A 23,773-nucleotide genomic window follows, 5' to 3' on the forward strand; every position below is an offset into this window, starting at 1 on the left:
TAGGATTCTACGATGAATTCTTTTAAAACTAGTTTAAATTATAAGATTTTGTGTTTCATTTTAAGCATCTTGTTTGATTTCTATTATATTTTCTTCCTCTTCTATCTTAAAGGTGGACCAAAAATAAATGTTTAACAAACCAACATTTACACACCTATAAGAAATTAAGAGGTTTAAGACAGGAAAAAGGGAAATATAATTCTTTGGTGTATTATTTTTATAGTTTTCACAAACTTTTTGTTGTCCTATTTTATTTTGGGGTATATTTTGATATTTATGACATGATTTTGAGTTTTTTTTATTATTGTATCCTCAATATATCTGAATAAAATAATTGTTGTCATTATTCCCCCTTGGGTATATGTAGATAGTATTAAGGTAGATAATTGAAATAAGCGAATGAAGTTTTCTCACATTTGAGAATACAAAAGTTCTAGACACCTAAACATCACCCTAAAAAAAATTTAACTTCAACGCAATATGTGAGGAAAACATAATAAGTAAATATGGATGACATCATAAGTCATCGAGGATTTGCCATAGTCGGCCAAGATTTTTAGAAAAAGACTTCACATATGGGAAGAAAAATTAACTAAGAAGGATTTTGTGCTTGATCGACATAAAAGCCCAAAAAGAACATATGTTGTTGATACTACTGGATGAACAAAGGAAGCTATTAAACATGACATTTACCCACAACTTAATTCTTTTTCTATTATCAAAATTTAATTGGAGGCTAAAAATGATGATTAAGCCTGTATACCTGTTATTGTTAGGGTCAGGGTAATCAGAGTGTAGTTTTTAATATAATATACTTCATTCGAAAAAATAAATTAATGTTGTTAATCATGTGAAAGACTTTGTGTAATTCTAATAAAATTGAAGAGTGGTGGTATGTTTTAGGATTTTATTATGACTCTACTATTAATCAAGAAGGTCATGGAAGGGGTGTGGCATTGTTCAAGAGGCATGCATATGAAGGTGAGAGATTTTTTCTAAAGGACTCAATTTTACTCTTTTTAACATATGTAAGTATCAAACATTTTATATTAAGATATTATACATAAATTAAATATAATTAAAATGAAAACCTTAAATCATCTTTTTCATAGCTCATATTGACTTTTTTTTATAAAAACTAAGAACAGTATATTCAAAATCATTAATAAAAAATGTTGAAATTAAAATTGAAATTATAAACCTACTTATCATTATTTAAATTTTATTGAATACGGAGGGTTTTCCAATTATGTTAGTTGGTTTGTTATATGGAAACACAAAATATCAATCTAATGGAAAATATCAAGGACTGCATAGCGCAGTGGATTAGCGGGTTTGACTTCGGATCAAAAGGTCTTGGGTTTGACTCCCACTGTGGTCAATAACTTGTTTTAATTTCTCTCTAAACAATATGAAAGTAAATGATTTTAGGGATTCAATTATAGCATCAAATTATATTCCTATATCTACACACCCTTAAAAATTCGGAAGGTTTGATAGAGAAAGTGTAGTTTTTTTTTAATTTTCTAAAACATTCTTATCCATTCAATTTACTTTTTGTAATTTTGTCTTATGTGGATGACAGGAGTTTGGATTGCTGCTGTTATTGGAGAAATGGGGAGCTTTAATATAATAAAATTTTGCCATAATAAAGTGTAATAATTGAACAAAAGGAGGCAATAAATCGTAATATTAATGCTAAAGTCAGAATGAGAACCTGGAGATTGCAGTGCGTAGGCAACCATAAGAAAGATTCAAAACACCAAATCTTCTTCAAGTAAAATTAGTTAGATTTGATGCCCAATTCAAACAAAAAGTTATAAGAACCATGAGACGGCGTCACAAGACCTCAAGGAGCTTTCAAGGTCAGGTTAGATTTTGACAAAAAAAAAGGCTTCGCATGAAGAAATGAGACTCTGTTGAGAAGGACATATTGGTTTAGACAAAAGTTCATGATGGACCTATGATTGTTTATAAAAATAGGAGGAACAAAGGAAGCTTGTGGATTTAACATAGCCACATAACTTAATTATGTTCATTTTGAAATAATTGTAGTGGCAGACATTGATAATTAAGCCTACTAGAAAAAATGAATATCATAATTTTGAATTGTTGAGGCCAATGTAACCCAAACGTATTTAAAATAACTTATGTGAAACTATGAACCAGGTGTATTATTCAATAATGAGATTTTGAGTATTGTAATAAAATTGAAGAGTTCTGAAATGTTTTGAAGTTTAATTATTACTGAAGTGTTAAATGAGGAGGTCGGGAAGGATGAGTGTCGTTGTTGTAATAAAAGACAGTGCATTGTACCTTACAACTCATAACAATGTTGATATTGAAGTTGGAAATACAATACGTTGGAATTGGAGGCGGATAGGATTCTACGATGAATTCTTTTACATCTAGTTTAAATTATAAGATTTTGTGTTTCATTTTAAGCATCTTGTTTGATTTCTATTCTATTCTCTTCCTCTTATATCTTAAAGGTGGACCAAAAATAAATGTTTAACAAACCAACATTTACATACCTATAATAAATTATGAGGTTTAAGAGAGAAAATGGGAAAATATAATTCTTTGGTGTATTTTTTTTTATAGTTTTCACAAACTTTTTTACTGTCCTATTTTATTTTGGGGACTATTTTGATATTTATGACATGATTTTGAGTTTTCTTTGTTATTGTATCCTCAATATATCTGAATAATATAGTTGTTGTCATAATTCCCCCTTGGGTATATGTAGATAGTATTAAGGTAGATAATTGAAATAAGCGGATGAAGTTTTCTCACATTTGAGAATACAAAAGTTCCAGACACCTAAACATCACCCCAAAAAAATTTCAACTTCAATGCAATATGTGAGCAAAACATAATAAGTAAATACGGATGACATCATAAGTCATCGAGGATTTTCCATAGTCGACCAAGATTTTTAGAAAAAGACTTCACATATGGGAAGAAATATTAACTAAGAAGGATTTTGTGCTTGATCGACATAAAAGCCCAAAAAGAACATATGTTGTCGATACTACTGGATGAACAAAGGAAGCTCTGAAACATGACATTTACCCACAACTTAATTCTTTTCCTATTGTCAAAATTTAATTGGAGGCTAAAAATGATGATCAGGCCTACCAAAAAAAAATATACTTGTTATTGTTAGGGTCAGGGTAATCAGAGTGTAGTTTTTAATATAATATACTTCATTCGGAAAAATAAATTAATGTTGTTAATCATGTGAGAGACTTTGTGTAATTCTAATAAAATTGAAGACTGGTGGTATGTTTTAGGATTTCATTACGACTCTACTATTAATTAAGAAGGTCATGGAAGAGGTGTGGCATTGTTCAAGAGGCATGCATATGAAGGTGAGAGATTTTTTCTAAAGGACTCAATTTTACTCTTTTTAATATCTGTAAGTATCAAACATTTTATATTAAGATATTATACATAAATTAAATATAATTAAAATAAAAACCTTAAATCATCTTTTTCATAGCTGATATTGACTTTTTTTTATAAAAACTAAGAACAGTATATTCATAATCATTAATAAAAAATGTAGAAATTAAAATGGAAATTATTAATCTACTTAACATTATTTAAATTTTATTGAATACGGAGGATTTTCCAATTATGTTAGTTGGTTTGATATATGGAAACACAAAATATCAAACTAATGGAAAATATCAGGGACCGCATAGCGCAGTGGATTAGCGCGTTTGACTTCGGATCAAAAGGTCGTGGGTTCGACTCCCACTGTGGTCGATAACTTGTTTTAATTTCTGTTTATACAATATGAAAATAAATGATTTTAGGGATTCAATTTTAGCATCAAATTATGTTCCTATATCTACACACCCTTAAAAAATCGGAAGGTTTGATAGAGAAAGTGTAGTTTTTTTTTAATTTTCTAAAACTTTCTTATCCATTCTATTTACTTTTTGTAATTTTGTCTTATGTGGATGACACGAGTTTGGATTGCTACTGTTATTGGAGAAATGGGGAGCTTTAATATAATAAAATTTTGCCACAATAAAGTGTAATAATTGAACAAAAGGATGCAATAAATCGTAATATTAATGCTAAAGTCAGAATGAGAACCTGGAGATTGCAGTGCGTAGGCAACCATAAGAAAGATTCAAAACACCAAATCTTCTTCCAGTAAAATTAGTTAGATTTGATGCCCAATTCTAACAAAAAGTTATAAGAACCATGAGACGGCGTCACAAGACATCAAGGAGCTTTCAAGGTCAGGTTAGATTTTGACAAAAAAAGGCTTCGCATGAAGAAATGAGACTCTAATGAGAAGGACATTTTGGTTTAGACAAAAGTTCATTATGGACCTATGATTGTTTATAAAAATAGAGGAACAAAGGAAGCTTGTGGATTTAACATAGCCACATAACTTAATTATGTTCATTTTGACATAATTGTAGTGGCAGACATTGATAATTAAGCCTACTAGAAAAAATGAATATCATAATTTTGAATTGTTGAGGCCAATGTAACCCAAACGTATTTAAAATAACTTATGTGAAACTATGAACCAGGTGTATTATTCAATAATGAGATTTTGAGTATTGTAATAAAATTGAAGAGTTCTGAAATGTTTTGAAGTTTAATTATTACTGAAGTGTTAAATGAGGAGGTCGGGAAGGATGAGTGTCGTTGTTGTAATAAAAGACAGTGCATTGTACCTTACAACTCATAACAATGTTGATATTGAAGTTGGAAATACAATACGTTGGAATTGGAGGCGGATAGGATTCTACGATGAATTCTTTTACATCTAGTTTAAATTATAAAATTTTGTGTTTCATTTTAAGCATCTTGTTTGATTTCTATTCTATTCTCTTCCTCTTATATCTTAAAGGTGGACCAAAAATAAATGTTTAACAAACCAACATTTACACACCTATAATAAATTATGAGGTTTAAGAGAGAAAATGGGAAAATATAATTCTTTGGTGTATTTTTTTTATAGTTTTCACAAACTTTTTTATTGTCCTATTTTATTTTGGGGTCTATTTTGATATTTATGACATGATTTTGAGTTTTCTTTTTTATTGTATCCTCAATATATCTGAATAATATAGTTGTTGTCATAATTCCCCCTTGGGTATATGTAGATAGTATTAAGGTAGATAATTGAAATAAGCGGATGAAGTTTTCTCACATTTGAGAATACAAAAGTTCCAGACACCTAAACATCACCCCAAAAAAATTTCAACTTCAATGCAATATGTGAGCAAAACATAATAAGTAAATACGGATGACATCATAAGTCATCGAGGATTTTCCATAGTCGACCAAGATTTTTAGAAAAAGACTTCACATATGGGAAGAAATATTAACTAAGAAGGATTTTGTGCTTGATCGACATAAAAGCCCAAAAAGAACATATGTTGTCGATACTACTGGATGAACAAAGGAAGCTCTGAAACATGACATTTACCCACAACTTAATTCTTTTCCTATTGTCAAAATTTAATTGGAGGCTAAAAATGATGATCAGGCCTACCGAAAAAAAATATACTTGTTATTGTTAGGGTCAGGGTAATCAGAGTGTAGTTTTTAATATAATATACTTCATTCGGAAAAATAAATTAATGTTGTTAATCATGTGAGAGACTTTGTGTAATTCTAATAAAATTGAAGACTGGTGGTATGTTTTAGGATTTCATTACGACTCTACTATTAATTAAGAAGGTCATGGAAGAGGTGTGGCATTGTTCAAGAGGCATGCATATGAAGGTGAGAGATTTTTTCTAAAGGACTCAATTTTACTCTTTTTAATATCTGTAAGTATCAAACATTTTATATTAAGATATTATACATAAATTAAATATAATTAAAATAAAAACCTTAAATCATCTTTTTCATAGCTGATATTGACTTTTTTTTATAAAAACTAAGAACAGTATATTCATAATCATTAATAAAAAATGTAGAAATTAAAATGGAAATTATTAATCTACTTAACATTATTTAAATTTTATTGAATACGGAGGATTTTCCAATTATGTTAGTTGGTTTGATATATGGAAACACAAAATATCAAACTAATGGAAAATATCAGGGACCGCATAGCGCAGTGGATTAGCGCGTTTGACTTCGGATCAAAAGGTCGTGGGTTCGACTCCCACTGTGGTCGATAACTTGTTTTAATTTCTGTTTATACAATATGAAAATAAATGATTTTAGGGATTCAATTTTAGCATCAAATTATGTTCCTATATCTACACACCCTTAAAAAATCGGAAGGTTTGATAGAGAAAGTGTAGTTTTTTTTTAATTTTCTAAAACTTTCTTATCCATTCTATTTACTTTTTGTAATTTTGTCTTATGTGGATGACACGAGTTTGGATTGCTACTGTTATTGGAGAAATGGGGAGCTTTAATATAATAAAATTTTGCCACAATAAAGTGTAATAATTGAACAAAAGGATGCAATAAATCGTAATATTAATGCTAAAGTCAGAATGAGAACCTGGAGATTGCAGTGCGTAGGCAACCATAAGAAAGATTCAAAACACCAAATCTTCTTCCAGTAAAATTAGTTAGATTTGATGCCCAATTCTAACAAAAAGTTATAAGAACCATGAGACGGCGTCACAAGACATCAAGGAGCTTTCAAGGTCAGGTTAGATTTTGACAAAAAAAGGCTTCGCATGAAGAAATGAGACTCTAATGAGAAGGACATTTTGGTTTAGACAAAAGTTCATTATGGACCTATGATTGTTTATAAAAATAGAGGAACAAAGGAAGCTTGTGGATTTAACATAGCCACATAACTTAATTATGTTCATTTTGACATAATTGTAGTGGCAGACATTGATAATTAAGCCTACTAGAAAAAATGAATATCATAATTTTGAATTGTTGAGGCCAATGTAACCCAAACGTATTTAAAATAACTTATGTGAAACTATGAACCAGGTGTATTATTCAATAATGAGATTTTGAGTATTGTAATAAAATTGAAGAGTTCTGAAATGTTTTGAAGTTTAATTATTACTGAAGTGTTAAATGAGGAGGTCGGGAAGGATGAGTGTCGTTGTTGTAATAAAAGACAGTGCATTGTACCTTACAACTCATAACAATGTTGATATTGAAGTTGGAAATACAATACGTTGGAATTGGAGGCGGATAGGATTCTACGATGAATTCTTTTACATCTAGTTTAAATTATAAAATTTTGTGTTTCATTTTAAGCATCTTGTTTGATTTCTATTCTATTCTCTTCCTCTTATATCTTAAAGGTGGACCAAAAATAAATGTTTAACAAACCAACATTTACACACCTATAATAAATTATGAGGTTTAAGAGAGAAAATGGGAAAATATAATTCTTTGGTGTATTTTTTTTATAGTTTTCACAAACTTTTTTATTGTCCTATTTTATTTTGGGGTCTATTTTGATATTTATGACATGATTTTGAGTTTTCTTTTTTATTGTATCCTCAATATATCTGAATAATATAGTTGTTGTCATAATTCCCCCTTGGGTATATGTAGATAGTATTAAGGTAGATAATTGAAATAAGCGGATGAAGTTTTCTCACATTTGAGAATACAAAAGTTCCAGACACCTAAACATCACCCCAAAAAAATTTCAACTTCAATGCAATATGTGAGCAAAACATAATAAGTAAATACGGATGACATCATAAGTCATCGAGGATTTTCCATAGTCGACCAAGATTTTTAGAAAAAGACTTCACATATGGGAAGAAATATTAACTAAGAAGGATTTTGTGCTTGATCGACATAAAAGCCCAAAAAGAACATATGTTGTTGATACTACTGGATGAACAAAGGAAGCTCTGAAACATGACATTTACCAACAACTTAATTCTTTTCCTATTGTCAAAATTTAATTGGAGGCTAAAAATGATGATCAGGCCTACCAAAAAAAAAATACTTGTTATTGTTAGGGTCAGGGTAATCAGAGTGTAGTTTTTAATATAATATACTTCATTCGGAAAAATAAATTAATGTTGTTAATCATGTGAGAGACTTTGTGTAATTCTAATAAAATTGAAGACTGGTGGTATGTTTTAGGATTTTATTACGACTCTACTATTAATTAAGAAGGTCATGGAAGAGGTGTGGCATTGTTCAAGAGGCATGCATATGAAGGTGAGAGATTTTTTCTAAAGGACTCAATTTTACTCTTTTTAATATCTGTAAGTATCAAACATTTTATATTAAGATATTATACATAAATTAAATATAATAAAATTTATGTATAATATCTTAATATAAATTTTAATGGGGAGCTTTAATATAATAAAATTTTGCCACAATAAAGTGTAATAATTGAACAAAAGGATGCAATAAATCGTAATATTAATGCTAAAGTCAGAATGAGAACCTGGAGATTGCAGTGCGTAGGCAACCATAAGAAAGATTCAAAACACCAAATCTTCTTCCAGTAAAATTAGTTAGATTTGATGCCCAATTCTAACAAAAAGTTATAAGAACCATGAGACGGCGTCACAAGACATCAAGGAGCTTTCAAGGTCAGGTTAGATTTTGACAAAAAAAGGCTTCGCATGAAGAAATGAGACTCTAATGAGAAGGACATTTTGGTTTAGACAAAAGTTCATGATGGACCTATGATTGTTTATAAAAATAGGAGGAACAAAGGAAGCTTGTGGATTTAACATAGCCACATAACTTAATTATGTTCATTTTGACATAATTGTAGTGGCAGACATTGATAATTAAGCCTACTAGAAAAAATGAATATCATAATTTTGAATTGTTGAGGCCAATGTAACCCAAACGTATTTAAAATAACTTATGTGAAACTATGAACCAGGTGTATTATTCAATAATGAGATTTTGAGTATTGTAATAAAATTGAAGAGTTCTGAAATGTTTTGAAGTTTAATTATTACTGAAGTGTTAAATGAGGAGGTCGGGAAGGATGAGTGTCGTTGTTGTAATAAAAGACAGTGCATTGTACCTTACAACTCATAACAATGTTGATATTGAAGTTGGAAATACAATACGTTGGAATTGGAGGCGGATAGGATTCTACGATGAATTCTTTTACATCTAGTTTAAATTATAAAATTTTGTGTTTCATTTTAAGCATCTTGTTTGATTTCTATTCTATTCTCTTCCTCTTATATCTTAAAGGTGGACCAAAAATAAATGTTTAACAAACCAACATTTACACACCTATAATAAATTATGAGGTTTAAGAGAGAAAATGGGAAAATATAATTCTTTGGTGTATTTTTTTTATAGTTTTCACAAACTTTTTTATTGTCCTATTTTATTTTGGGGTCTATTTTGATATTTATGACATGATTTTGAGTTTTCTTTTTTATTGTATCCTCAAAATATCTGAATAATATAGTTGTTGTCATAATTCCCCCTTGGGTATATGTAGATAGTATTAAGGTAGATAATTGAAATAAGCGGATGAAGTTTTCTCACATTTGAGAATACAAAAGTTCCAGACACCTAAACATCACCCCAAAAAAATTTCAACTTCAATGCAATATGTGAGCAAAACATAATAAGTAAATACGGATGACATCATAAGTCATCGAGGATTTTCCATAGTCGACCAAGATTTTTAGAAAAAGACTTCACATATGGGAAGAACAAGAAGGATTTTGTGCTTGATCGACATAAAAGCCCAAAAAGAACATATGTTGTTGATACTACTGGATGAACAAAGGAAGCTCTGAAACATGACATTTACCAACAACTTAATTCTTTTCCTATTGTCAAAATTTAATTGGAGGCTAAAAATGATGATCAGGCCTACCAAAAAAAAAATACTTGTTATTGTTAGGGTCAGGGTAATCAGAGTGTAGTTTTTAATATAATATACTTCATTCGGAAAAATAAATTAATGTTGTTAATCATGTGAGAGACTTTGTGTAATTCTAATAAAATTGAAGACTGGTGGTATGTTTTAGGATTTTATTACGACTCTACTATTAATTAAGAAGGTCATGGAAGAGGTGTGGCATTGTTCAAGAGGCATGCATATGAAGGTGAGAGATTTTTTCTAAAGGACTCAATTTTACTCTTTTTAATATCTGTAAGTATCAAACATTTTATATTAAGATATTATACATAAATTAAATATAATTAAAATAAAAACCTTAAATCATCTTTTTCATAGCTCATATTGACTTTTTTTTATAAAAACTAAGAACAGTATATTCATAATCATTAATAAAAATTGTAGAAATTAAAATGGAAATTATTAATCTACTTAACATTATTTAAATTTTATTGAATACGGAGGATTTTCCAATTATGTTAGTTGGTTTGATATATGGAAACACAAAATATCAAACTAATGGAAAATATCAGGGACCGCATAGCGCAGTGGATTAACACGTTTGACTTCGGATCAAAAGGTCGTGGGTTCGACTCCCACTGTGGTTGATAACTTGTTTTAATTTCTCTCTAAACAATATGAAAATAAATGATTTTAGGGATTCAATTTTAGCATCAAATTATGTTCCTATATCTACACACCCTTAAAAAATCGGAAGGTCAGAATGAGAACCTGGAGATTGCAGTGCGTAGGCAACCATAAGAAAGATTCAAAACACCAAATCTTCTTCCAGTAAAATTAGTTAGATTTGATGCCCAATTCTAACAAAAAGTTATAAGAACCATGAGACGGCGTCACAAGACATCAAGGAGCTTTCAAGGTCAGGTTAGATTTTGACAAAAAAAGGCTTCGCATGAAGAAATGAGACTCTAATGAGAAGGACATTTTGGTTTAGACAAAAGTTCATGATGGACCTATGATTGTTTATAAAAATAGGAGGAACAAAGGAAGCTTGTGGATTTAACATAGCCACATAACTTAAGTATGTTCATTTTGACATAATTGTAGTGGCAGACATTGATAATTAAGCCTACTAGAAAAAATGAATATCATAATTTTGAATTGTTGAGGCCAATGTAACCCAAACGTATTTAAAATAACTTATGTGAAACTATGAACCAGGTGTATTATTCAATAATGAGATTTTGAGTATTGTAATAAAATTGAAGAGTTCTGAAATGTTTTGAAGTTTAATTATTACTGAAGTGTTAAATGAGGAGGTCGGGAAGGACGAGTGTCGTTGTTGTAATAAAAGACAGTGCATTGTACTTTACAACTCATAACAATGTTGATATTGAAGTTGGAAATACAATACGTTGGAATTGGAGGCGGATAGGATTCTACGATGAATTCTTTTACAACTAGTTTAAATTATAAGATTTTGTGTTTCATTTTAAGCATCTTGTTTGATTTCTATTCTATTTTCTTCCTCTTATATCTTAAAGGTGGACCAAAAATAAATGTTTAACAAACCAACATTTACACACCTATAATAAATTATGAGGTTTAAGAGAGAAAAAAGGAAAATATAATTCTTTGGTGTATTTTTTTTATAGTTTTCACAAACTTTTTTATTGTCCTATTTTATTTTGGGGTCTATTTTGATATTTATGACATGGTTTTGAGTTTTCTTTGTTATTGTATCCTCAATATATCTGAATAATATAGTTGTTGTCATAATTCCCCCTTGGGTATATGTAGATAGTATTAAGGTAGATAATTGAAATAAGCGGATGAAGTTTTCTCACATTTGAGAATACAAAAGTTCCAAACACCTAAACATCACCCCAAAAAAATTTCAACTTCAACGCAATATGTGAGCAAAACATAATAAGTAAATACGGATGACATCATAAGTCATCGAGGATTTTCCATAGTCGGCCAAGATTTTTAGAAAAAGACTTCACATATGGGAAGAAATATAAACTAAGAAGCATTTTGTGCTTGATCGACATAAAAGCCCAAAAAGAACATATGTTGTTGATACTACTGGATGAACAAAGGAAGCTCTGAAACATGACATTTACCCACAACTTAATTCTTTTCCCATTGTCAAAATTTAATTGGAGGCTAAAAATGATGATCAGGCCTACCAAAAAAAAAATACTTGTTATTGTTAGGGTCAGGGTAATCAGAGTGTAGTTTTTAATATAATATACTTCATTCGGAAAAATAAATTAATGTTGTTAATCATGTGAGAGACTTTGTGTAATTCTAATAAAATTGAAGACTGGTGGTATGTTTTAGGATTTTATTACGACTCTACTATTAATTAAGAAGGTCATGGAAGAGGTGTGGCATTGTTCAAGAGGCATGCATATGAAGGTGAGAGATTTTTTCTAAAGGACTCAATTTTACTCTTTTTAATATCTGTAAGTATCAAACATTTTATATTAAGATATTATACATAAATTAAATATAATTAAAATAAAAACCTTAAATCATCTTTGTCATAGCTCATATTGACTTTTTAAAAAAAAAACTAAGAACAGTATATTCATAATCATTAATAAAAAATGTAGAAATTAAAATGGAAATTATAAATCTACTTAACATTATTTAAATTTTATTGAATTTATGTTAGTTGGTTTGATATATGGAAACACAAAATATCAAACTAATGGAAAATATCAGGGACCGCATAGCGCAGTGGATTAGCGCGTTTGACTTCGGATCAAAAGGTCGTGGGTTCGACTCCCACTGTGGTCGATAACTTGTTTTAATTTCTCTCTAAACAATATGAAAATAAATGATTTTAGGGATTCAGACTCCCACTGTGGTCGATAACTTGTTTTAATTTCTCTCTAAACAATATGAAAATAAATGATTTTAGGGATTCAGTTTTAGCATCAAATTATGTTCCTATATCTACACACCCTTAAAAAATCAGAAGGTTTGATAGAGAAAGTGTAGTTTTTTTTTAAAATTTCTAAAAACTTTCTTATCCATTCTATTTACTTTTTGTAATTTTGTCTTATGTGGATGACACGAGTTTGGCTTGCTACTGTTATTGGAGAAATGGGGAGCTTTAATATAATAAAATTTTGCCACAATAAAGTGTAATAATTGAACAAAAGGAGGCAATAAATCGTAATATTAATGCTAAAGTCAGAATGAGAACCTGGAGATTGCAGTGCGTAGGCAACCATAAGAAAGATTCAAAACACCAAATCTTCTTCCAGTAAAATTAGTTAGATTTGATGCCCAATTCTAACAAAAAGTTATAAGAACCATGAGACGGCGTCACAAGACATCAAGGAGCTTTCAAGGTCAGGTTAGATTTTGACAAAAAAAGGCTTCGCATGAAGAAATGAGACTCTAATGAGAAGGACATTTTGGTTTAGACAAAAGTTCATTATGGACCTATGATTGTTTATAAAAATAGGAGGAACAAAGGAAGCTTGTGGATTTAACATAGCCACATAACTTAATTATGTTCATTTTGAAATAATTGTAGTGGCAGACATTGATAATTAAGCCTACTAGAAAAAATGAATATCATAATTTTGAATTGTTGAGGCCAATGTAACCCAAACGTATTTAAAATAACTTATGTGAAACTATGAACCAGGTGTATTATTCAATAATGAGATTTTGAGTATTGTAATAAAATTGAAGAGTTCTGAAATGTTTTGAAGTTTAATTATTACTGAAGTGTTAAATGAGGAGGTCGGGAAGGATGAGTGTCGTTGTTGTAATAAAAGACAGTGCATTGTACTTTACAACTCATAACAATGTTGATATTGAAGTTGGAAATACAATACGTTGGAATTGGAGGCGGATAGGATTCTACGATGAATTCTTTTACAACTAGTTTAAATTATAAAATTTTGTGTTTCATTTTAAGCATCTTGTTTGATTTCTATTCTATTCTCTTCCTCTTATATCTTAAAGGTGGACCAAAAATAAATGTTTAACAAACCAACATTTACACACCTATAATAAATTATGAGGTTTAAGAGAGAAAATGGGAAAATATAATTCTTTGGTGTATTTTTTTTTATAGTTTTCACAAACTTTTTTATTGTCCTATTTTATTTTGGGGTCTATTTTGATATTTATGACATGATTTTGAGTTTTCTTTGTTATTGTATCCTCAATATATCTGAATAATATAGTTGTTGTCATAATTCCCCCTTGGGTATATGTAGATAGTATTAAGGTAGATAATTGAAATAAGCGGATGAAGTTTTCTCACATTTGAGAATACAAAAGTTCCAGACACCTAAACATCACCCCAAAAAAATTTCAACTTCAACGCAATATGTGAGCAAAACATAATAAGTAAATACGGATGACATCATAAGTCATCGAGGATTTTCCATAGTCGGCCAAGATTTTTAGAAAAAGACTTCACATATGGGAAGAAATATTAACTAAGAAGGATTTTGTGCTTGATCGACATAAAAGCCCAAAAAGAACATATGTTGTTGATACTACTGGATGAACAAAGGAAGCTCTGAAACATGACATTTACCCACAACTTAATTCTTTTCCCATTGTCAAAATTTAATTGGAGGCTAAAAATGATGATCAGGCCTACCAAAAAAAAATACTTGTTATTGTTAGGGTCAGGGTAATCAGAGTGTAGTTTTTAATATAATATACTTCATTCGGAAAAATAAATTAATGTTGTTAATCATGTGAGAGACTTTGTGTAATTCTAATAAAATTGAAGACTGGTGGTATGTTTTAGGATTTTATTACGACTCTACTATTAATTAAGAAGGTCATGGAAGAGGTGTGGCATTGTTCAAGAGGCATGCATATGAAGGTGAGAGATTTTTTCTAAAGGACTCAATTTTACTCTTTTTAATATCTGTAAGTATCAAACATTTTATATTAAGATATTATACATAAATTAAATATAATTAAAATAAAAACCTTAAATCATCTTTTTCATAGCTCATATTGACTTTTTTTTAAAAAACTAAGAACAGTATATTCATAATCATTAATAAAAAATGTAGAAATTAAAATGGAAATTATAAATCTACTTAACATTATTTAAATTTTATTGAATACGGAGGATTTTCCAATTATGTTAGTTGGTTTGATATATGGAAACACAAAATATCAAACTAATGGAAAATATCAGGGACCGCATAGCGCAGTGGATTAGCGCGTTTGACTTCGGATCAAAAGGTCGTGGGTTCGACTCCCACTGTGGTCGATAACTTGTTTTAATTTCTCTCTAAACAATATGAAAATAAATGATTTTAGGGATTCAGTTTTAGCATCAAATTATGTTCCTATATCTACACACCCTTAAAAAATCAGAAGGTTTGATAGAGAAAGTGTAGTTTTTTTTTAAAATTTCTAAAACTTTCTTATCCATTCTATTTACTTTTTGTAATTTTGTCTTATGTGGATGACACGAGTTTGGATTGCTACTGTTATTGGAGAAATGGGGAGCTTTAATATAATAAAATTTTGCCACAATAAAGTGTAATAATTGAACAAAAGGAGGCAATAAATCGTAATATTAATGCTAAAGTCAGAATGAGAACCTGGAGATTGCAGTGCGTAGGCAACCATAAGAAAGATTCAAAACACCAAATCTTCTTCCAGTAAAATTAGTTAGATTTGATCCCCAATTCTAACAAAAAGTTATAAGAACCATGAGACGGCGTCACAAGACATCAAGGAGCTTTCAAGGTCAGGTTAGATTTTGACAAAAAAAGGCTTCGCATGAAGAAATGAGACTCTAATGAGAAGGACATTTTGGTTTAGACAAAAGTTCATTATGGACCTATGATTGTTTATAAAAATAGGAGGAACAAAGGAAGCTTGTGGATTTAACATAGCCACATAACTTAATTATGTTCATTTTGAAATAATTGTAGTGGCAGACATTGATAATTAAGCCTACTAGAAAAAATGAATATCATAATTTTGAATTGTTGAGGCCAATGTAACCCAAACGTATTTAAAATAACTTATGTGAAACTATGAACCAGGTGTATTATTCAATAATGAGATTTTGAGTATTGTAATAAAATTGAAGAGTTCTGAAATGTTTTGAAGTTTAATTATTACTGAAGTGTTAAATGAGGAGGTCGGGAAGGATGAGTGTCGTTGTTGTAATAAAAGACAGTGCATTGTACTTTACAACTCATAACAATGTTGATATTGAAGTTGGAAATACAATACGTTGGAATTGGAGGCGGATAGGATTCTACGATGAATTCTTTTACAACTAGTTTAAATTATAAAATTTTGTGTTTCATTTTAAGCATCTTGTTTGATTTCTATTCTATTCTCTTCCTCTTATATCTTAAAGGTGGACCAAAAATAAATGTTTAACAAACCAACATTTACACACCTATAATAAATTATGAGGTTTAAGAGAGAAAATGGGAAAATATAATTCTTTGGTGTATTTTTTTTTATAGTTTTCACAAACTTTTTTATTGTCCTATTTTATTTTGGGGTCTATTTTGATATTTATGACATGATTTTGAGTTTTCTTTGTTATTGTATCCTCAATATATCTGAATAATATAGTTGTTGTCATAATTCCCCCTTGGGTATATGTAGATAGTATTAAGGTAGATAATTGAAATAAGCGGATGAAGTTTTCTCACATTTGAGAATACAAAAGTTCCAGACACCTAAACATCACCCCAAAAAAATTTCAACTTCAACGCAATATGTGAGCAAAACATAATAAGTAAATACGGATGACATCATAAGTCATCGAGGATTTTCCATAGTCGGCCAAGATTTTTAGAAAAAGACTTCACATATGGGAAGAAATATTAACTAAGAAGGATTTTGTGCTTGATCGACATAAAAGCCCAAAAAGAACATATGTTGTTGATACTACTGGATGAACAAAGGAAGCTCTGAAACATGACATTTACCCACAACTTAATTCTTTTCCCATTGTCAAAATTTAATTGGAGGCTAAAAATGATGATCAGGCCTACCAAAAAAAAAATACTTGTTATTGTTAGGGTCAGGGTAATCAGAGTGTAGTTTTTAATATAATATACTTCATTCGGAAAAATAAATTAATGTTGTTAATCATGTGAGAGACTTTGTGTAATTCTAATAAAATTGAAGACTGGTGGTATGTTTTAGGATTTTATTACGACTCTACTATTAATTAAGAAGGTCATGGAAGAGGTGTGGCATTGTTCAAGAGGCATGCATATGAAGGTGAGAGATTTTTTCTAAAGGACTCAATTTTACTCTTTTTAATATCTGTAAGTATCAAACATTTTATATTAAGATATTATACATAAATTAAATATAATTAAAATAAAAACCTTAAATCATCTTTTTCATAGCTCATATTGACTTTTTTTTTAAAAAACTAAGAACAGTATATTCATAATCATTAATAAAAAATGTAGAAATTAAAATGGAAATTATAAATCTACTTAACATTATTTAAATTTTATTGAATACGGAGGATTTTCCAATTATGTTAGTTGGTTTGATATATGGAAACACAAAATATCAAACTAATGGAAAATATCAGGGACCGCATAGCGCAGTGGATTAGCGCGTTTGACTTCGGATCAAAAGGTCGTGGGTTCGACTCCCACTGTGGTCGATAACTTGTTTTAATTTCTCTCTAAACAATATGAAAATAAATGATTTTAGGGATTCAGTTTTAGCATCAAATTATGTTCCTATATCTACACACCCTTAAAAAATCAGAAGGTTTGATAGAGAAAGTGTAGTTTTTTTTTAAAATTTCTAAAACTTTCTTATCCATTCTATTTACTTTTTGTAATTTTGTCTTATGTGGATGACACGAGTTTGGATTGCTACTGTTATTGGAGAAATGGGGAGCTTTAATATAATAAAATTTTGCCACAATAAAGTGTAATAATTGAACAAAAGGAGGCAATAAATCGTAATATTAATGCTAAAGTCAGAATGAGAACCTGGAGATTGCAGTGCGTAGGCAACCATAAGAAAGATTCAAAACACCAAATCTTCTTCCAGTAAAATTAGTTAGATTTGATCCCCAATTCTAACAAAAAGTTATAAGAACCATGAGACGGCGTCACAAGACATCAAGGAGCTTTCAAGGTCAGGTTAGATTTTGACAAAAAAAGGCTTCGCATGAAGAAATGAGACTCTAATGAGAAGGACATTTTGGTTTAGACAAAAGTTCATTATGGACCTATGATTGTTTATAAAAATAGGAGGAACAAAGGAAGCTTGTGGATTTAACATAGCCACATAACTTAATTATGTTCATTTTGAAATAATTGTAGTGGCAGACATTGATAATTAAGCCTACTAGAAAAAATGAATATCATAATTTTGAATTGTTGAGGCCAATGTAACCCAAACGTATTTAAAATAACTTATGTGAAACTATGAACCAGGTGTATTATTCAATAATGAGATTTTGAGTATTGTAATAAAATTGAAGAGTTCTGAAATGTTTTGAAGTTTAATTATTACTGAAGTGTTAAATGAGGAGGTCGGGAAGGATGAGTGTCGTTGTTGTAATAAAAGACAGTGCATTGTACTTTACAACTCATAACAATGTTGATATTGAAGTTGGAAATACAATACGTTGGAATTGGAGGCGGATAGGATTCTACGATGAATTCTTTTACAACTAGTTTAAATTATAAAATTTTGTGTTTCATTTTAAGCATCTTGTTTGATTTCTATTCTATTCTCTTCCTCTTATATCTTAAAGGTGGACCAAAAATAAATGTTTAACAAACCAACATTTACACACCTATAATAAATTATGAGGTTTAAGAGAGAAAATGGGAAAATATAATTCTTTGGTGTATTTTTTTTTATAGTTTTCACAAACTTTTTTATTGTCCTATTTTATTTTGGGGTCTATTTTGATATTTATGACATGATTTTGAGTTTTCTTTGTTATTGTATCCTCAATATATCTGAATAATATAGTTGTTGTCATAATTCCCCCTTGGGTATATGTAGATAGTATTAAGGTAGATAATTGAAATAAGCGGATGAAGTTTTCTCACATTTGAGAATACAAAAGTTCCAGACACCTAAACATCACCCCAAAAAAATTTCAACTTCAACGCAATATGTGAGCAAAACATAATAAGTAAATACGGATGACATCATAAGTCATCGAGGATTTTCCATAGTCGGCCAAGATTTTTAGAAAAAGACTTCACATATGGGAAGAAATATTAACTAAGAAGGATTTTGTGCTTGATCGACATAAAAGCCCAAAAAGAACATATGTTGTTGATACTACTGGATGAACAAAGGAAGCTCTGAAACATGACATTTACCCACAACTTAATTCTTTTCCCATTGTCAAAATTTAATTGGAGGCTAAAAATGATGATCAGGCCTACCAAAAAAAAATACTTGTTATTGTTAGGGTCAGGGTAATCAGAGTGTAGTTTTTAATATAATATACTTCATTCGGAAAAATAAATTAATGTTGTTAATCATGTGAGAGACTTTGTGTAATTCTAATAAAATTGAAGACTGGTGGTATGTTTTAGGATTTTATTACGACTCTACTATTAATTAAGAAGGTCATGGAAGAGGTGTGGCATTGTTCAAGAGGCATGCATATGAAGGTGAGAGATTTTTTCTAAAGGACTCAATTTTACTCTTTTTAATATCTGTAAGTATCAAACATTTTATATTAAGATATTATACATAAATTAAATATAATTAAAATAAAAACCTTAAATCATCTTTTTCATAGCTCATATTGACTTTTTTAAAAAAAAACTAAGAACAGTATATTCATAATCATTAATAAAAAATGTAGAAATTAAAATGGAAATTATAAATCTACTTAACATTATTTAAATTTTATTGAATACGGAGGATTTTCCAATTATGTTAGTTGGTTTGATATATGGAAACACAAAATATCAAACTAATGGAAAATATCAGGGACCGCATAGCGCAGTGGATTAGCGCGTTTGACTTCGGATCAAAAGGTCGTGGGTTCGACTCCCACTGTGGTCGATAACTTGTTTTAATTTCTCTCTAAACAATATGAAAATAAATGATTTTAGGGATTCAGTTTTAGCATCAAATTATGTTCCTATATCTACACACCCTTAAAAAATCAGAAGGTTTGATAGAGAAAGTGTAGTTTTTTTTTAAAATTTCTAAAACTTTCTTATCCATTCTATTTACTTTTTGTAATTTTGTCTTATGTGGATGACACGAGTTTGGATTGCTACTGTTATTGGAGAAATGGGGAGCTTTAATATAATAAAATTTTGCCACAATAAAGTGTAATAATTGAACAAAAGGAGGCAATAAATCGTAATATTAATGCTAAAGTCAGAATGAGAACCTGGAGATTGCAGTGCGTAGGCAACCATAAGAAAGATTCAAAACACCAAATCTTCTTCCAGTAAAATTAGTTAGATTTGATCCCCAATTCTAACAAAAAGTTATAAGAACCATGAGACGGCGTCACAAGACATCAAGGAGCTTTCAAGGTCAGGTTAGATTTTGACAAAAAAAGGCTTCGCATGGAGAAATGAGACTCTAATGAGAAGGACATTTTGGTTTAGACAAAAGTTCATTATGGACCTATGATTGTTTATAAAAATAGGAGGAACAAAGGAAGCTTGTGGATTTAACATAGCCACATAACTTAATTATGTTCATTTTGAAATAATTGTAGTGGCAGACATTGATAATTAAGCCTACTAGAAAAAATGAATATCATAATTTTGAATTGTTGAGGCCAATGTAACCCAAACGTATTTAAAATAACTTATGTGAAACTATGAACCAGGTGTATTATTCAATAATGAGATTTTGAGTATTGTAATAAAATTGAAGAGTTCTGAAATGTTTTGAAGTTTAATTATTACTGAAGTGTTAAATGAGGAGGTCGGGAAGGATGAGTGTCGTTGTTGTAATAAAAGACAGTGCATTGTACTTTACAACTCATAACAATGTTGATATTGAAGTTGGAAATACAATACGTTGGAATTGGAGGCGGATAGGATTCTACGATGAATTCTTCTACAACTAGTTTAAATTATAAAATTTTGTGTTTCATTTTAAGCATCTTGTTTGATTTCTATTCTATTCTCTTCCTCTTATATCTTAAAGGTGGACCAAAAATAAATGTTTAACAAACCAACATTTACACACCTATAATAAATTATGAGGTTTAAGAGAGAAAATGGGAAAATATAATTCTTTGGTGTATTTTTTTTATAGTTTTCACAAACTTTTTTATTGTCCTATTTTATTTTGGGGTCTATTTTGATATTTATGACATGATTTTGAGTTTTCTTTGTTATTGTATCCTCAATATATCTGAATAATATAGTTGTTGTCATAATTCCCCCTTGGGTATATGTAGATAGTATTAAGGTAGATAATTGAAATAAGCGGATGAAGTTTTCTCACTTTTGAGAATACAAAAGTTCCAGACACCTAAACATCACCCCAAAAAAATTTCAACTTCAACGCAATATGTGAGCAAAACATAATAAGTAAATACGGATGACATCATAAGTCATCGAGGATTTTCCATAGTCGGCCAAGATTTTTAGAAAAAGACTTCACATATGGGAAGAAATATTAACTAAGAAGGATTTTGTGCTTGATCGACATAAAAGCCCAAAAAGAACATATGTTGTTGATACTACTGGATGAACAAAGGAAGCTCTGAAACATGACATTTACCCACAACTTAATTCTTTTCCCATTGTCAAAATTTAATTGGAGGCTAAAAATGATGATCAGGCCTACCAAAAAAAAATACTTGTTATTGTTAGGGTCAGGGTAATCATAGTGTAGTTTTTAATATAATATACTTCATTCGGAAAAATAAATTAATGTTGTTAATCATGTGAGAGACTTTGTGTAATTCTAATAAAATTGAAGACTGGTGGTATGTTTTAGGATTTTATTACGACTCTACTATTAATTAAGAAGGTCATGGAAGAGGTGTGACATTGTTCAAGAGGCATGCATATGAAGGTGAGCGATTTTTTCTAAAGGACTCAATTTTACTCTTTTTAATATCTGTAAGTATCAAACATTTTATATTAAGATATTATACATAAATTAAATATAATTAAAATAAAAACCTTAAATCATCTTTTTCATAGCTCATATTGACTTTTTTTTATAAAAACTAAGAACAGTATATTCATAATCATTAATAAAAAATGTAGAAATTAAAATGGAAATTATAAATCTACTTAACATTATTTAAATTTTATTGAATACGGAGGATTTTCCAATTATGTTAGTTGGTTTGATATATGGAAACACAAAATATCAAACTAATGGAAAATATCAGGGACCGCATAGCACAGTGGATTAGCGCGTTTGACTTCGGATCAAAAGGTCGTGGGTTCGACTCCCACTATTGTCGATAACTTGTTTTAATTTCTCTCTAAACAATATGAAAATAAATGATTTTAGGGATTCAATTTTAGCATCAAATTATGTTCCTATATCTACACACCCTTAAAAAATCAGAAGGTTTGATAGAGAAAGTGTAGTTTTTTTTTAATTTTCTAAAACTTTCTTATCCATTCTATTTACTTTTTGTAATTTTGTCTTATGTGGATGACACGAGTTTGGATTGCTACTGTTATTGGAGAAATGGGGAGCTTTAATATAATAAAATTTTGCCACAATAAAGTGTAATAATTGAACAAAAGGAGGCAATAAATCGTAATATTAATGCTAAAGTCAGAATGAGAACCTGGAGATTGCAGTGCGTAGGCAACCATAAGAAAGATTCAAAACACCAAATCTTCTTCCAGTAAAATTAGTTAGATTTGATCCCCAATTCTAACAAAAAGTTATAAGAACCATGAGACGGCGTCACAAGACATCAAGGAGCTTTCAAGGTCAGGTTAGATTTTGACAAAAAAAGGCTTCGCATGGAGAAATGAGACTCTAATGAGAAGGACATTTTGGTTTAGACAAAAGTTCATTATGGACCTATGATTGTTTATAAAAATAGGAGGAACAAAGGAAGCTTGTGGATTTAACATAGCCACATAACTTAATTATGTTCATTTTGAAATAATTGTAGTGGCAGACATTGATAATTAAGCCTACTAGAAAAAATGAATATCATAATTTTGAATTGTTGAGGCCAATGTAACCCAAACGTATTTAAAATAACTTATGTGAAACTATGAACCAGGTGTATTATTCAATAATGAGATTTTGAGTATTGTAATAAAATTGAAGAGTTCTGAAATGTTTTGAAGTTTAATTATTACTGAAGTGTTAAATGAGGAGGTCGGGAAGGATGAGTGTCGTTGTTGTAATAAAAGACAGTGCATTGTACTTTACAACTCATAACAATGTTGATATTGAAGTTGGAAATACAATACGTTGGAATTGGAGGCGGATAGGATTCTACGATGAATTCTTCTACAACTAGTTTAAATTATAAAATTTTGTGTTTCATTTTAAGCATCTTGTTTGATTTCTATTCTATTCTCTTCCTCTTATATCTTAAAGGTGGACCAAAAATAAATGTTTAACAAACCAACATTTACACACCTATAATAAATTATGAGGTTTAAGAGAGAAAATGGGAAAATATAATTCTTTGGTGTATTTTTTTTTATAGTTTTCACAAACTTTTTTATTGTCCTATTTTATTTTGGGGTCTATTTTGATATTTATGACATGATTTTGAGTTTTCTTTGTTATTGTATCCTCAATATATCTGAATAATATAGTTGTTGTCATAATTCCCCCTTGGGTATATGTAGATAGTATTAAGGTAGATAATTGAAATAAGCGGATGAAGTTTTCTCACTTTTGAGAATACAAAAGTTCCAGACACCTAAACATCACCCCAAAAAAATTTCAACTTCAACGCAATATGTGAGCAAAACATAATAAGTAAATACGGATGACATCATAAGTCATCGAGGATTTTCCATAGTCGGC

At 29.6% G+C, this 23,773-nt stretch overlaps 9 non-coding genes across 9 annotated transcripts; all 9 read left to right on the forward strand.

The window, feature by feature from the left end:
• Positions 1 to 1,307: 1,307 nt before the first annotated feature.
• Positions 1,308 to 1,381, forward strand: TRNAR-UCG (transfer RNA arginine (anticodon UCG)). The gene has a single exon. It is a non-coding gene; the product is annotated as a tRNA-Arg (tRNA).
• Positions 1,382 to 3,700: 2,319 nt separating this feature from the next.
• Positions 3,701 to 3,774, forward strand: TRNAR-UCG (transfer RNA arginine (anticodon UCG)). The gene has a single exon. It is a non-coding gene; the product is annotated as a tRNA-Arg (tRNA).
• A 2,315-nt stretch (positions 3,775 to 6,089) lies between these two features.
• TRNAR-UCG (transfer RNA arginine (anticodon UCG)) lies at positions 6,090 to 6,163 on the forward strand. Its single transcript has one exon. It is a non-coding gene; the product is annotated as a tRNA-Arg (tRNA).
• Positions 6,164 to 10,357: 4,194 nt separating this feature from the next.
• On the forward strand, positions 10,358 to 10,431 carry TRNAR-UCG (transfer RNA arginine (anticodon UCG)). The gene has a single exon. It is a non-coding gene; the product is annotated as a tRNA-Arg (tRNA).
• Positions 10,432 to 12,518: 2,087 nt separating this feature from the next.
• TRNAR-UCG (transfer RNA arginine (anticodon UCG)) lies at positions 12,519 to 12,592 on the forward strand. The gene has a single exon. It is a non-coding gene; the product is annotated as a tRNA-Arg (tRNA).
• Positions 12,593 to 14,982: 2,390 nt separating this feature from the next.
• TRNAR-UCG (transfer RNA arginine (anticodon UCG)) lies at positions 14,983 to 15,056 on the forward strand. Its single transcript has one exon. It is a non-coding gene; the product is annotated as a tRNA-Arg (tRNA).
• Positions 15,057 to 17,373: 2,317 nt separating this feature from the next.
• On the forward strand, positions 17,374 to 17,447 carry TRNAR-UCG (transfer RNA arginine (anticodon UCG)). The gene has a single exon. It is a non-coding gene; the product is annotated as a tRNA-Arg (tRNA).
• A 2,316-nt stretch (positions 17,448 to 19,763) lies between these two features.
• Positions 19,764 to 19,837, forward strand: TRNAR-UCG (transfer RNA arginine (anticodon UCG)). The gene has a single exon. It is a non-coding gene; the product is annotated as a tRNA-Arg (tRNA).
• A 2,315-nt stretch (positions 19,838 to 22,152) lies between these two features.
• On the forward strand, positions 22,153 to 22,226 carry TRNAR-UCG (transfer RNA arginine (anticodon UCG)). The gene has a single exon. It is a non-coding gene; the product is annotated as a tRNA-Arg (tRNA).
• The last annotated feature ends 1,547 nt before the right edge of the window (positions 22,227 to 23,773 follow it).

The sequence above is a fragment of the Lathyrus oleraceus genome, chromosome 3, assembly GCF_024323335.1.
Source record: "Lathyrus oleraceus cultivar Zhongwan6 chromosome 3, CAAS_Psat_ZW6_1.0, whole genome shotgun sequence".
Classification (NCBI taxonomy): domain Eukaryota; kingdom Viridiplantae; phylum Streptophyta; class Magnoliopsida; order Fabales; family Fabaceae; genus Lathyrus; species Lathyrus oleraceus.